This window comes from Piliocolobus tephrosceles, chromosome 16 (assembly GCF_002776525.5).
Source record: "Piliocolobus tephrosceles isolate RC106 chromosome 16, ASM277652v3, whole genome shotgun sequence".
Lineage (NCBI taxonomy): Eukaryota > Metazoa > Chordata > Mammalia > Primates > Cercopithecidae > Piliocolobus > Piliocolobus tephrosceles.
In genome coordinates this window covers 37,648,594-37,661,830 of record NC_045449.1, presented here as the reverse complement: position 1 = coordinate 37,661,830, position 13,237 = coordinate 37,648,594, and the positions used below count along the sequence as shown (strand labels likewise).

Below are 13,237 nucleotides of genomic sequence, written 5' to 3'. Positions count from 1 at the left end.
CCCAGTATATCAGCTAAGCGCACAGGTTCCCAGTATATCAGCTAAGCACACAGGCTCTGGAGTTTGCCAGACATGGGTTCTACTCCTGACTCTGTCCCTTAATAGCACTTTGAACATGGGCATGTTACTTAACCTTTCTGGGACTTAGGTTCTTTATCTCTGACAGCGCCTAATTACGGTCTTAAGGGTTAAATGAGCAAAATGCATAGAAAGTGATCAAACCAATGCCTGGTGTGTCACTGGCAAATGTTAGCCAGAAACAAAGATGATTCCATCCTGCCAGGTCCCTTATAAAGGGAGAGAAAATAAAATTTATTAATCAAATTTTTGACAGTGAGAGTGGATGCTACCTGGACAGAACACTGGGACACTGGCTCACCAGGGACTACCTGGGAAAACTGGGACATAGGATCCCCTTCCTTTATAGTTTTTCAAAGAATTCCTATTTAACACTCCATCAAGGTAATCTCTTCTAAAATGGCCCTAAAGTTTTCTCTAGAGCATAAAGCCCATTAAAAGCCACAGTCTTTTATAGTATACCATGATACCTATATATAAAATTCTTATTTAACATATAACCATATTATATGCTATAATATGGTAAATCATATTATGAACAGAGGACTTAAAATTGAGAAAATTCTGTCATTTTAATTTTTTTCTGTTAATTGGAAAAAATAACTGTTACTCCATTTTAATGGAAAAGCTCCTTCATTCATCTCACAGAACATTAATATTCTACAAAAGCAAAATTAAAGAATCAAGAATAGCCCCTAGGGAAATGAAGGATGGAGGACAACACTCATGATCACGACATATTTTCTTTAAACAATTTTAATTATTCACATATGAAGATCAAGACATAAGATGACCAACTGTCCAATGTGCCTAGCTTTGAGGATACTAGACTTTCAGTTTTAAAACCAGAACAGTACTGGCCACACCAATGAACTGGTTGCCTCAGTGAAAGAAGAAAACACCTGAAAAGCACACAAGGATTCCTTAGCACAAAACTGCAGCAAACAGCCTCAATCTATCAGTGATCATCTTTAGACCCATTACCAAAACTAGACAGCTCTCCAAAAGAAAGTAATCCTGGTCAGCCAGGTGATTTAAGAACTTTTAAATGCGGAAAATGTTTGAACAGCCTTTTGTATGTGGCTGTTTTGAAATACACTTACTCTTTAGCCTCTGGTTCCTTCCACTCAACCTGGCCGTCCCCTCTGTCCTGGATGCCACTGGAATTTGCCTTCCTGGGTCTCTGGAAGACCCCTTCAACATAAGGTCTTGGTGACCTCTTTCTAACTTTATGTTTTTGTTTGTTTGCTTGCTTCCTGGCTGGCTTCTTTGAAAAGAACAGCACCTTCCTCTGGAGTGTTTTGCTAGCATTAAATAAATTTAAAACACATGAGAAAGGCTGTATGGTTTACAAAGTAATCTTGCTCTTAATTCTCACAATGTATAAGGTGGGCAGTATGATTGTGCCCATTTTTTTTAATGAAGATACCAACTCTAAGAGAATATAGCCAAATGTATTTTTTCTGTAGAAAAAAATTTTGTGTCGAGTTTTTTTCTGTAGAAAAAAATACAGAAAATTCAGATGCAGTTCTTCTGACTTTAAATCCTATACCATGCCTCAATATTAAAATACATCAACATGGAGTGATATCAAATATAGTTAGTCCTTGCATTTCAGCTGAATCATTTAAAACACACACAAACACATATGTATACATACACTCATCAACACAGACCAGTCTCAAACCTGGGTCCAAATAAACTCACCCACCTCACTCCTCCACCTAAACAGTGAACAGATGCATTTTCCTGGATTTTACTTCAGCCAAATAGTCACTTTGAAAAATAAAGTACCGCATAACAAAACAGAATAATGACTTAGCAAATTAAAAGAGAAGGGTGAGAAGACAGTAGCTAGTCAATCATATCATTGACTAGCATAAAAGAATGTAAAACTTGCTACCAGGTAAAACCAATACATTGGGAAATGTATCCAATAGAGAGAAAATCAGTAGTAGATGCAGATATTTGTACAACATGCTTATTGCAAAGTTGCTGGTTGTGACACAACTAACTGGAGACAACCTGAGTGCCCACAAATAGCAAAAGAATTAGACAAATTCTGCTATATCTTTAGTATCGTTATGCAGAATGACTACAGGCTATTTACATTGACATAGAAAGATCTCTATGATGGATTGGGAGGAAGAAGCTAAGGAAGGAAGGTGGGAGAATAAAATGTATTTTTGTAATCCAGTCTGCTATAAGCAATTGTTTTAAGTTACATTATATGCATATGTATGTTATACATACATATATATGTATATATGTGTGTGTGTATATATATATATACATACATAGAAATAAATATGAAAAGAAACATAAGTTGTTAACTTCAGAGTCTGGGCTAGGAAAAGGAAGGGAGAAATTATTAACATTTCTACACAATCCTGAATTATTTGACTTTTTATTTTTAAAAGCATATATTATTTCTGTAATTTAAAACAATAATAAAGTAAGTCAAAAAGAAAATAAACTAAGCCCAGAATTTTGTCATGTCTAATTTGAGCAAAGAAAACTCAGATTCCTCCCCTTACATCTTTGAGTTCATCCAAATGAACTCTCTTAATTGGCACCAGACACTGACATCTGTGTGGGACTCATCCCCTCTTTATTCTCTGTATTGTTTTTAAAATGGCCACCTCTACTGGATGTTAAGATTTTGATTGTGAACCATCCTCCCGCTCCCACTTCTCCCTCCACCCACTCACCCCCAAAAAGACTTTGGTTCCTGCTAAAAAGGCCAAGAATAAATCCTCTCCACCCCAATTATTCTACCAATACATCATCCTCCCTACTCTTTTCTCCCTAACCTCCAGATGTTGGATTCTGGAAATGGATAACTGTGGGAGGCAGTGGAATCTCCCTCTCTAAAGGCCTTTACTGAGGGAGCGAGTCACATCTGTTGAGGATGGCTTGGATTTAAGTGCAGTTAGAACAAGTTAGTTATGGGTGGTTTGTCATTTTTGGAGTGCTGACTGCATACAGAGCCCAGTGAGAGAGAGGGGCAGGAAATCAGGAGCCCTGGTGGCAGAGCAGACCTGCACAGAAGAAATAAATTGGTTGCCTGACGAAGCAATATTTGATCAATGACTTGTATAGACAACTCCTAGATTACACTTTTAGACCATATAAATCTAAGAAACATAGCTTATGCTAGATGATAGACTATTATTCAAAATGGTCTTGACCAGCAGATGTCATTTAATAGAGATTAAAGACAATTTCCATATTTGGTTAAAGTAATCTAAGAACAAGATGAGAGAATTTTAGCTGGGCAAAGGATTGGGGAAAAAAATTAATTCAAGTGTTTTAGTTAACAAGCTCGAATTAAGCACAGTATAAAAAGCTGCTTTTTTAAAAAGTCCACTAGTGCGACCTCTACATATTTTAACAGAAGTAGATCCATTCATATAGTCATTCTTTTGTTCATTCTTTCAATAGCAAACATTAGTTGAATGCCTACTACATGCCAGGCACTGTGTTTAGAATGTGTTAATGAGCTCTAGGAATTACATAGTACTCTTAATTCATAGTTTGAGTTTTACGTTCAATCCAGGATACCATGTTTCAGCTTCATTGTCACACTATACAAGGATAATACAGAGATATATACCAAGTCATGCACAGAGTAGTCAAAGAAATTGAAGCTGTCTAGCCAGAGGTGTTAAGGTATGATAACTGCAGTGAAATACCTGGAGGATTATTGTGACAATCGTTAAATAGATTTATTTTATGTAGCATCATTTAGGAGAATTGACTGTGATAGTTTAAAAACACGTTTAGAAATTCTTTGATACCCTTCAAAAGATGGAGCCTAATTTCCCTTCCCTTGAGTGTGGGTTAGACTTAGTGACACACTTCTATTGACTAAAATGTGGCAAAAGTGATTATGTGTGACTTCCAAGACTAGATCATAGAAGGGCATCGTGGATTCCTCTGTGCTCTTTCTCTTGGACCACTTTCTCTGGGGGAAGCCAGCTGCCATGTCCTAAGGATACTCAAGCAGCCCTATGGAGAGGCTCACCTGGTAAGGAACTGAGGTCTCCTGCCAACAGCCATATGAGCAAACCATTCTGGAAGCAATTGTCCAACTTCCAGTCAAGCCTCATTCGACTACAGTCCTATCCAACATGTTGACTTCAACTTCATGAGCTATTCTTAGCCAAAACTGACCAGCTGAGCTGCTCCTGAATTCCTGAACCACAGAAACTGTGTGAGATAATAAATGTTTGTTGTTTTTAAGCTGCTAAATTTGTAGGGTAATTTGTTATTCGGCAATAGATAAGTAATACAATGACCAAAAGATTCATCTGGGAAGGAAGCCAATTTAACCTTAACAGAAAAAATAATTGCAAATGATAACTTTTGTCTAAGAGTGAAATGGTACCACTCACAACTGAAGCAGTGAGATCCCTGTGTTCAACCAGAAGCAGGACCACCAATTCTCAGGATACTGTAAAGGTGATATCTACACTGGGTGCATGAGTATGAGCTTAGAACCCAAATTCTTTATTTTTCATCCATTCTTCATATTCCAACCAGCCACATTGATTTCCTAACCTTCAATCTTCTCTCTGGTTAAGAAAGTAAGGTCACCTTCATAGCAACACAAAACAACCCTGGCATGATTTTCCTCTAGATCTTGTTTGGGGCCAGACTGGCTTGCTCCCACCATGAAGAAGCCATTGCTTTGCTTTTGCAATGGCACCTCCGCCATGATTTAGAGACCTACCAAGCGGAAATTGGATTTAAGACCTTGTTGGCCTTGGATTGCAGCAAGAGCAGAGTAATCTCTTCAAAGCCCAAGCTGTAGCAGTCAGCATTCCCCCTGCTGCTATTGATAATTTGTACCATATTGACTGGGTTACTTAGCATTTGTAAACAGGATCCCATGGTGGCTGGATGTCAAATACATGGAAATAACTCTTCATCAACCTGGAGTCTGGCGCCCACCCTCCACCCACCCTTTGGCCACTGGAATGCAGGGCAGCCCAGGCTGTCCTTACCACCCACATACACAGCTCATTGCCCTGCTAAAGGTAAAGACCTCAACTTCATCATGCATGCAGCTCCTTGGGGGAGGGAGGGATGGAGGGAACTGATGGAGACTGGGGAATCCCAAAGAGTAAACCTAAGGCAGGTGAAACATGCCCAGGACCTGAAGGATGCAATTAAGCCCAATTCACCGGGATCCAGAGTTTTTCTACCAAATTCCTGAGGAAACCAAATTGCATAATGTGTGACTTATTCAGAAACACACATCCCCGTGTTGTTGGCCAAGGCAGAGGCAATGTGGTGGGGGTCTTAGGCAAGGGGTGCAGGTGCACAGAAATGAAAACAACAGACTAAAACAACAAGCTCCCTGGCCTATAAAGAACAGTCCCATGTTTTGCTGGATTCCTCAGTCAGAGCAAACATGCATATATATGTGGGTTCTTGTGTGCATGTGCAGCTGGGGCTGAGGGTGGGGAGTGGGGGGCCTTCCAGGGAGGGAGCAAGAACATGTCTACACATTTTAAATGGCAATTGCAAAGGAAACCATCAGAGGTGCTCTCACATACATTGGGCACTACTTACTTTTTGCCAGCTCCTATAACTTCTGAATCTCCCCCTTCTCATTTCATAAACATTTTGTGTATATTTTTAAGTGAGAATATTTTTGCTCATTTGGGAAGACTGTGTCTTAATGGAGTCGAATCAGGCTAACTTGTGCCTTCCATGTTTCTTCAGTGGTGGGAAACAGGAGCAGTGACAAATGCTAAAATGTGGGATGGGGACAGAATGATTTGAGATGAGAGAATTTGCAGAAAGCCAGGAGGGAGATGATTCTGTAAAAAATAAAATTTTGTCATTGTCCTTCTTTGGGTCTTTTCCACACCTTTCCAGTGGAAAGCCTGTTTAACCTGCTTTTAAAAATATCAGCAATTGGCAGTTATGAGTTTTTTCTGTTCGGCCTCCACTCCTACAAGACTGAACAATTCAATCTCTCTTTCCCCAGCTTACCTGTGGCATGTGGGGCCTGCTTGACTTGAATAGATGGCTGTTTATGGATGATAGCATCTGGTATGCCCCTGATTAGGTCACTATGTTATGTTAAGTATTTCTACTTCCTGGTGGAGAAACCAAAGCTAACAGTTCTCAAGACCACCACTCCCAACACAGATAGCACAGCACCCGAGATGGGATCTACCTCTTAGAAAAGCCAGTTAGGCTTTCTGTCAACTTGCAGCACTCCTCTGGGACCACAGAATGAGAGCAAAAGATAACAGTTTCAACCTAATAATGACAACATTCATACTCCGATGAAGAACCTATCTATACAGGACTCTGAACACCTCCTCTGGTTTCATTGTCACCACCACCCTGGCAAAGTTGCTATTGCTACTTTGATCCCCATTCTACAGATGCATGGCCTGAGGCTTGAAGAAATTAAGCAACTTGCCCAAGGCCTTACCTGAAGTAAGTAGAAGGCACGGAATTTGAGCTCAGGTCTTTCTGGCTCCCAAGTTTAGAACTGTTCCACCAGAGGTTCTGGGAAAAAGCAGCCTGGAGTAGTGAAAAGAGTCATAAATGCTGTGCAACCCAGTTATTCAACCTCACCTTGCCTCAGTTTCCTTGGCCATAATAGGTTAGAATTGCTCCCATTACCCTAAATAGGACGGCTGTGGGCCAGCTAAAATCTTAGCTATGACTTGAAAATTTACTGAGTACTGGCGGGGTGCAGTGGCTCAAGCCTGTAATCCCAGCACTTTGGGAGGCCGAGACGGGCGGATCACGAGGTCAGGAGATCGAGACCATCCTGGCTAACACAGTGAAACCTCGTCTCTACTAAAAATACAAAAAAAAAAAAAAGAAAAAGAAAAAGAAAATTTACTGAGTACCTCGTGGACAGTTTGTTGACTGAAAGAATACCAATAAATGAATCAATAGATAGGTAAACTAACATTTCTTCTTAGTGGAAGTTCCCAAAGGAACCCCTATAACTGTTACTCAGGAGAGTAACTCTAAAGACTCCCACTGCTAGCTCCTGAGTTCCTGAACAGCAATGGAAGATTTGGATCTTTAAGATCAGAGTTTCCTGCATGAAGCAAAGAGCTATGTTTTCCTGAACTGTAGGCCAATGAAACTCCAAAAAGACATGTTTTTCCAATGTTCTCTCAGTGGCTATCCTAGGATGTAGAGGAACATGTGAAAGAAAACCAAATGGATTCGTTTTTTAATAAGGTCTGAAAGGCATACCAAATATTTCGGTTCTCCAAGGTGTCTGCTTCCCTCCAGCTGTCCAGGGTTTTCAGCTGGGTCTCAGAAACGAAGTTCAGGACACCCAGACAAGTAATTCTAACCAGCAGTGCCAGGAAAATATTAATGTTTAAAAAAATAAAGCAGAGATTTGTTTATTTTTTAAACATATACATATCTTCCTATAACGTCCCTCACACCCAAGAGCCCTGGACAATTCTGCTTTCACCTGAGCAGGATTAACAAGTTCAGAGCCAAATATATTCGTGTCTCACTAACCGAACCTTATAAGCGTCACCCCCAACCTCTTTTTTCCTCTTGACGCTGATTTTCAAGCGTTCACTCCCCTGTGGGATAAATTGGTTCTATTCCGAAGAGGTGGGGGCGTTCGGCTGGGATGACGCCGTTGTGGTGAGCAAAGCCTCCAGAACTATTGGGCCTGAAACTCTCTCCAACCCCGGCCTTTAAACAGCCAGTTCGCCAGATGTGGCAGCCAAGGCCTGCTGCCTCCTGCCTTGAGAAACAGCCCAGGGGTCGCAGAAGGAGACCCCAGAGAGCCATAGGGTTAACCAACCAACCATAAACATTACCTACTCTGTTGATCTTCAAAAGTTTGGGGAAAGAAAACAAACCACATAAATCTTTATCAGGGCTCCTTACAACTGCCCTGGGAGGTGGCTCCAAGAAGAACCCAGTCGTGACTCTGTATGGAGGATAAAAAATGATTTCAATGAACAACTCCAGTGCCAGAAATAGATTGCTTTTATTTCTATTTTATTTTTTTCCTCTCCACCCACCCCCCGCCATTAAAAATGACTTCTTTTTGTTATTTGCCACCCAGAAACTCCATGGCGAGAATCCCTAGTCTTCTACCGGCTTCATGGTTTCCACTGTAGATAATTCCTGGACAATGCCAAAGAAAGAGGAAACGTTAGCTCAAGGGCTATAGTGTTTAGAAGCCAAGGGAGGAGGTGCCATGTCCATGCTAGAGGTTAACCAGATAACTAACACATCTTCTATGAATGGGATCATGGAGTAGAGTAGATTAGGTGTGGGGCGGCCACCCCCTCCTGAAAATCTTTCAGTAATACACCTTTCCATCCAGGACAAACTCTCCAAACCCTTCCTAAACTTCCACGCAGACATACAAGGTGGTGTGGCCTGCACCCAAGAGCACAGAATCTAAACTACCTTCTGACCCTGACTTTCTAGGGGAACTTGGGCAAGTCACTCAACTTCTGCAGGCCCCATGCACTTATCATAATAACAGTAGGTAACATTTATGAGCCATCTAGTAAGTCCAGCTTAACATCTTGTTAAATACCTTGTGTACATTTTAAACCATAACCCTCCGAGGTTTTACAAATCCCATTTTACAGATGAGGAAACTAAGACTTACAGAGGTGGAGTAATTCATCCGAAGTGACATGAAAACAGGGATAATAGCACTTACCTCATAGAGTGGTGAGGAGTGAATGAGATAATGTCTGTAACGTGCTTAGCATGATTCCTGGCACATTGTGAGCTCTCATTCAGAGAGTTCTCCCGTCTCTGGAAATTGTCCCTGAACCCTGACCCTCAGCCTGCCCCACCCTCCCAATCTCTCTAGTGGGTCCCTGCTCCCAGGCCCTCATCAGTCACCCCACCTCAGGAGCCCATCAGGGGCAGTGATGGGTCCCATTTCTGTAGTGTCAGCCAGTGTCTGCCACACAGTAGGAGCAGAGTAAGTGAGTGTTAAACAATGAATGAAATGTTGTAAGCAAATACCTAATTCGTAGACAGCTAATGCAAAAAAAAAAAGCAAAAATAAATACTAATAATGAAATGACTTGTTCTAAGGATGGCTAAAGATCCAAAATTTCCTGGAGGAGTCTGTATGCTAGTGGAAAAATGTACAAAAGGGAACGAGGAACGAAGTCATGCTCTTTTTTTAAATACCAGCTTTCACTGCAGTTTAAGGGCTTCACAGATTTCCCCAGAATGCCCATGAATCATAGGAAGAGAACCCAAGAGTCCTGGGTCCCAGCCATTCTGACTAACTTCAGCAAACGTCCTCCAAGCCCATGGAAGGCAGACTGGTATGGAAACCACACCCATCCACCTGTGCGCGCACACACACACACACACCTGCACACACACATACCTGCACACATACACATGAACTTAACCAACACCAACAAACCAATCTCTCAGCATTGACTGAGCACGTGCCCCTTACAAAATTCAGAAATAAGATATAAAAGATTCTATAGACCCCAGGACACTGGGGTGTACGGAATGAACAGTCTAGATGTAGAATTGGGGCTGGGAAAATGAGCAAGTTTATTGCCACACTAATAATACTAGCTGTCATCTTCTGGATATGTGCCAAGGATACACAGAATCCCCAAGGAGAATGCGTCATTTGAAAACGTGTGTTCATTCATTCAACAAGTGTTTATTGTGCTTCTACCCTGTGCCAGGTGTTGTTCTAAGTGAAGAGGATAAAACAGTCAACAAGCTGGACAAAGGCCCTGCCTTCGTGGAGGTTACCTTCTAGTCCTAGAAATTTTAAAACCCAATGTTACAAATTTGTTTGGAAATGGCAGTGAAATGTAAAACAAACTACAGAAAACTAAGTTTCACACAAAGCTTCTCAGTTACTGGGGATGCACAGATGATGGTGATTCTTTAGAAGGACAGAGAACAGGTGCCTTTGGCAGAATCTCTGGGAGGTAGGATTGGGGAGGCTTGTGTGTTTCTCAAAAGGCAGAAGGAATTAAAAGAGGCCTCCTAAAAGTTAGGGCACTTACCTGATGTCCCCCAACTTGTAGCCTAGGGATATTTCCTCCAGTAAAATTCCCTCTCCCTTCATATCCTGAATCACATTGGCAAGATATGGTGGGAGAAAGCCCATTGGCCTAGAAGCCAGACAGAGTGCATGTAAGCCCAAATGATTCACAAACTCCTATGAAATTGTAGGGTAACACCACTCACCTCCCCATTATGTAAACAAGAAGCCTGAGTATAAAGCTGCTACTTAGCGATTCTTCTTCCCCTTTTCCCCTTCCTCTTCCTCTTCCTCCTCTTCCTCTTCCTCCTCTTCCTCTTCTCTTTCTTCTTTCTTCCCTTTCTTCTTTCTTCTTTCTCTTCTCTTCTCTTCTCTCTTCTTCTTCTTCTTCTTCTTCTTCTTCTTCTCCTCCTCCTCCTCCTCCTCCTCCTCCTCCTCCTCCGCCTGTGGCTTCAGACTCACCCCACACACACCGCCCTCTTCGACCTCATGGCTTTAGACAGATTAGGGCAGCACTGTTTACTGCGTTAGGCACTGCCCACATATCATCTCATTTAATCCTCTCAGCACTCTCAAAGGGATGTATGGCTTGTGACTTGCTCAAGGTCCCATAACTGGAAAATGGCTGAGTTGAGGACACCCAGACAAGTAATTCTAACCAGCAGTGCCAGGAAAATATTAATATTTAAAAAAATAAACCAGAGATTTGTTTATTTTTTAAACATACACATATCTTCCTATAACGTCCCTCACACCCAAGAGCCCTAGACAAGGGCTTCATGCACTTAACCACCAGGCTATACTGGCTCCCCAGGATCCTGAAAGCATTGCCTTCCTCAAGGCACTGTCCTAGCTCAAGAACCTCTCTGCCAGCCCAGGTGACCACCAGCTGCACCAAGTTCAAGGGCTCACTGTAGTTGGCCAGATCTCCCTGTTAGCTCCTGCCATGCCATTCTCTTTCCTGTATCTATCCTTTTCCCATGTGCCTTCCCCACCATGAGCACCTTTTTTTCAGTCATCTATCTACCTAAATGTTAAAGGTCCATCTCTTCCCCATACCTTTCTGCAGCTTCTCTGTCCCTCATGGATCTAAATCTTCTCTGAAATGTCTAATTCACACCTGGAGTCAGCATTGCCTTGTTTAGCACCTACCTGTTCTCAACTCAACAAGCATTTCGTTACTGAGCCTCTGCTCTATGCCAGGTGCAGTACTCAGACCTGTAGAGATCACTAAAATGGAAAGATCTTCAAGGATTCTGCAATCTCTAAGGGGACGACAAGACGTGCATGCAAATGACTATACTTCACCCAAGACAACACAGTGTCAGGTCTATGAGAAAGATCCATGCAGTTTTAGAGATGTTTGCTCAGTGTCCTTGGCTAGGTGTGTGCAGGTGTGCACATATAGTGTGTGCAAACTCACTTGCATCTTCCACCAAATGAGGCAGTATAAGAAGTGGGTGAAGAGAATGGGTTCTAGAACCAGAATGCTGGGACTCAAATCATCAACTGTGTGACTTTGGGTAAATTACTGAACTTTGCCTCAGTTTCCTCATTTGTGAAAATGAAGATAAAAACAGCACATCTCTCACAAGGGGGTTGTGAAGAGTAAATGAGTTTACACATGTGAAGTCACCATCTAGTTCAATGTCTGGTACATGAAAAGTACTTAATAAATGTCTGCTTTTACCAATATTAACATTATTATTATCCAGGCAAAAGGAGGTTCCTCTCCTCCACCATTTGGTTTGTTTGATATTTTGTGCAAAGTCATAACAACATTGCCATTTTTAGACTGTATCATTGGACCTTTTCTGCAGTCCTAACAGAATTCTCTCGCTGCTAGCTGAAGGGGGCAGGGAGATTTCACTGATTTTATTATAAGGTAGTTGTTGTTTTCCTGCCTTCCAACATTTTAACAGATTGCTCTTGTTTTCCCTGTCTTTGGAGGGAAAATGGGGAACACAATTTTCCAAATGAAATCAATGCATAAAGCAAAGAGTTCGGCTCCTCCTTCCTGCGGACATAGGCCTGCCAGCTGCTATGCGTCCCTCCTTCATGCAGGCAGCCCCTCCAGTTTATGCTTCCCAGTGGGACAGTAATTTTCAGTAAAGGCCAAAAGGCTTTGTTTAAATGTGACACTTATGTGGTAATAGAGCGTATTGCAGGGGTCGTTTTTTCTGAGGGTCAATGTTGAATTTACTCTCAAAATAAACAACTCTATCTTTGTCCATCATCTCAAAGTTGTGGGTGGGATTGAAAAAGGTGGAAGAGACTAGAGCATGAAGAAGATGGAAGGAAAAGAAAAAGACAGGGAAGGGTCCAAGGAAGTTGAGAGAAGAAGGAGAAGGATAGGAACCAGTGTCCTCCACAGATGAAGCAAATCTACCTCCTATCTTCCTGAATGATTTCACAAATAACAACAGCAGATATTTACTGCAAGTCTGTTGTGTGCCCAGCAGTATGCTAAATGTGTTACTGACATGGTCTCATTTAATTAATTAGGTTTTTTTTAAGAGATGAAATCTCGCTATGTTTCCCAGGCTACACTTGAACTCCTGGGCTCAAACCATTCTCCCACCTCAGCCTCCCAAGTAGCCAGGACTACAGGCTCACACCACCGCACCCAGCTTTATTTATTTTCATCTGAATCCCCCTGCAGTGTATGTGATTAACACCATTTTGCAGATGAGGACACTGAGGATCAGAGAGGTGATATAACCTGCCCTAAATTGCATAGCTGGTAAGTTTGTCCAGATGAGATGAGAATCCAAGTCTCTCCGGCTCTGCTGAATGTGTGCTGTCTACTATTCCATGGGGCAGCATTGGAGGACTTTTCAGTAACGGAGTTGATGAGGGGGAAATCATGGGATCATATGTTCTAAACTAAGAATTGATATAGAGCCATGTTGTAACAAAGCCATGTAACATTTGATATTGAGTCTGCCTAGAATATGTAAAATAAGTGGTTGCCCTACAGGAGGGTAAGGCTGAGGTGGAAAGCAACAGGGCAAGCAAGGGATGAATGGAACTTGGGAATGCATTTCCAAGTGGAGAATGAGAGGAGAGATTGGGTGCTGGGGAGAGACAGGAGCTAACGGTTACCCTCTAACAGTGAGTCTAGAACTCAAGAAATGCTACACTGAG

General features: G+C 41.9%; 1 long non-coding RNA gene across 3 annotated transcripts in view; it reads right to left on the bottom strand.

The window, feature by feature from the left end:
* The window catches only part of LOC111537607, an 82,009-nt gene extending 71,550 nt beyond the window's left edge, over positions 1-10,459 (bottom strand). For 2 of the 3 annotated variants that reach the window (XR_002730057.2, XR_004228551.1), the window contains exons 1-4: positions 8,774-8,889; positions 7,911-8,023; positions 7,321-7,419; positions 6,536-6,627 (exon numbers count right to left, since the gene is read on the bottom strand). This is a non-coding gene — a long non-coding RNA (uncharacterized LOC111537607). Of the gene's footprint in view, positions 1-6,535; positions 6,628-7,320; positions 7,420-7,910; positions 8,024-8,773; positions 8,890-10,296 lie in introns of those variants that run through there. The other variant, XR_002730058.3, reaches the window with a different exon arrangement.
* Between the last annotated feature and the right edge of the window lie 2,778 nt (positions 10,460-13,237).